The sequence below is a fragment of the Cupressus sempervirens genome, chromosome 5, assembly GCF_028749045.1.
Source record: "Cupressus sempervirens isolate cs-2001-9-10 chromosome 5, ASM2874904v1, whole genome shotgun sequence".
Lineage (NCBI taxonomy): Eukaryota > Viridiplantae > Streptophyta > Pinopsida > Cupressales > Cupressaceae > Cupressus > Cupressus sempervirens.
Genome location: NC_143122.1, coordinates 703,695,297 through 703,698,254, shown reverse-complemented (window position 1 = coordinate 703,698,254; position 2,958 = coordinate 703,695,297).

Here is a 2,958-nt window from a genome sequence, read left to right as displayed (position 1 = left end):
ATACTTAGTTATTTCCTAGGCAGAGTTGATTGATCATAGTAGTCATTTATTAGGCAAAGTTGGTCAGTCGAAGTAGTCATTTCCTAGAGAGAGTTGGTCGGTCATCACTACGAATGAGCCACCTAATGAAGGTCAAATGATTATGGACTTGTTTACATTCCAGTTTGAGCTTAAGCAAGTCGTAGGTTATGTCATGCGGAGGTTATGTTTGATGATTAGAAGCAGAGATCAAGTAGAGCAACCTAGCAATGAAGGACATAACAGAGTGTATCAAATAGGAGATCAGATCAAAAATAGAAAGAGGAGATTCGTACTCCAACAGCAAAGTGATAACCGAAGGATCGGATACTAATACATTCTAACAAGTGAATCAAGGTAGATCTCTTAACAGAGTGGTCCTAATAGGCCCAATCAAATCTTCTAACAAAGTGTTTACTTAGTTGTAAGTTTAAATCATTTAGTCAAGGTAGACTAAATAAGTCTTGTAAGCTCTTAGGGCAAACCCCTCATAGGGTAGACCACCAGAAATGATCAAACAAATTACAGTCTTAATAAGCACACTTCATTGCTGCAGTAGTGAAGATTTGTGAGTGTCACCTCCAACCCAATTTTACCTTCACCTTGGAGGGTTTCTAGGCAACTAAATCTATTATGTCTTATGTTTACATTTACTTTCGTGTTTGTGGATGCAATGAATAGTTAGATCTATTTCAATTTGTGGTTATATGATTCATGATGCTAATATGAGATGGGTTAATGGTGAACGCACTTGATTTGTTTCAAAGAGTTAGAAGCTTTATAGATCCTGATTCACCCCCCTCCCTCGACATATTACTTTCCCAATGGACTTCCAACATTGGTAACATTTTCAAGTGCAATTTTTTTTTATGTGCATGATTTTTCATCCAACTTCCAAATCTGCAATCAATTTTAAGTGATTTAGAATGGGGTAGAAGCAAGAAATTGGGTCTCAAAATCATGGAAGTCCATAGATTAAGATCATGCTCTTTTAGAAATGGGCACCCAATTTTTTAAAACAAGCACCCGTATTAGGCTCGAATGCCCGATTCGAATTTAAAAAAATGGGCACCCATTTTTTTTTTTAAATTGTTGCCTGCTTTTGAAAAAATAAAAATAAAATTTAAAAATAGTTACCCATTTTTCAAAAATCGAGTGCCTTTTTTTTTTTTTTTTAATGGGTGTCCATTTTAAAAAATTCAAATTTTTTTTTTTTTGGATTCCAAATGTATTTTAAATGCTGATTTTTCTTTTACAAAATGGGCACCCATTTTTTGTATTTCAAATAACGAGTGCCCATTTCTTACAACATAGGGTGGTATTTTTTTCTCCCGCCTTGAATTTCAATTCAAGATAGCCTTGGTGAGACCAAAGCCGATGCCTTAACCTCTCAAGATTTGGCTAAGGCATTAAAATAACACATTCAGGCCTTGCCATCATTTTTAGAGGGTTTTCCCGATCAATTTCTTTTAGAAAACAAAAACTAATTAGAGCTCTCACTATCCTGATTTCATAAATATAAATTTTACAGTGTTATGATTTTATTTACTAGTTTTGTGTTATTTTCTAATCAAAGGGGGGTACCTAAATGTAAAATACAGAGGTTCACTAAACTTTAATAACTTTTCTATTTTATGGTTTTTCTTAAATTAATTTATGTCATTAATTTACATACAACTATTTTGAAGTTATTAAAACAAAAATTAAAAAGTAAAATTTTGATCAAGTTATGATTTTAGTACACAAGAGGTTTTAAAATTTACCTTTATAGCATATTAAAATTTAATAATAAAAGAATTATTCAATAAAAAGTTAAGGAAAATATTTTTATCAATCATTGGTGTGTAAGGTAACTTCCTTTGAAAGGATTGACAAAAAATCATTTATTTGTGTAAAATTGTGATGTTTGTACACAAGTGTGTGTATGGTCTTGAAACATGTATTTTGAAAAAATGGTTTCTAAAGATCCATACCAAAATTAAATTTATCATATGGTTATACAAATAAATTACATATTAAAAAAGTAGATTCTGGGCACTACAATTTTTATTTTTGAAATTTTTTCTTTATTCAATCTCTAAATGCCTCAAATTTTGACATCAATTGACAAGAAATTTTAAAAAATAGGAAAAACACTTCCACTTTTTGCCCAAAAGTGAGACTCATCTTCTTGCACTTACCTAGACTTGGACATGCCACTTTCAAAAAATAGGAAAAACACTTCCACTTTTTGCCCAAAAGTGAGACTCAACTTTTTGCACTTAACTAGACTTGGACATGCCACTTTCAAAAATTGTTCTTCACTAGCTATATTTGCACTTGGTGAATACTTGGATTTTAGTTCTCTTAATTGAATCAATATTTTGAAGGAGTTGTCAGTTAATTTAAGTCATTCTTTGGGTTCATTGTGGATTTTTCAAAAGTTTCATTACTCACTTTCTATAACTATCATGAATGGAAACAATCAGTTGATGAGTATTGGATTGCTTAGAATGATTCTTGGACAGGATCTAGTACCAACTCAAGGTGTTGCAAAAAGAAGGAAATGGTTTGATCGAAAAAATAAAACACTTGGCTCTCTTAGATCTACCATCCCTCATGATTTACTTTATCATGTTGCATCCTGCACACATCCTCCTAATGCTTGGACAACATTGAAGGGAATTTTTTCTAGACTTAATAGAATGAGAAATTTTAGATTAGAGAATGCGCTTATAGGACTAAATCCATGTGATTTTGACAATATTCAAGACTTTTTCTGTGAATTCAATTCTATTAGATTGGAGCTTTCTAATTCTGACATTACTAAAAATGATGAACAATTGATATTATCTATTATTTCCAAGCTAGGTCCTAAATATTCAATCTTGGTTTCCATATTCTATGATACTATGGATACTCTTAGTAGTGTATTCAAAATGTCTTCTCTTGATGAATTTC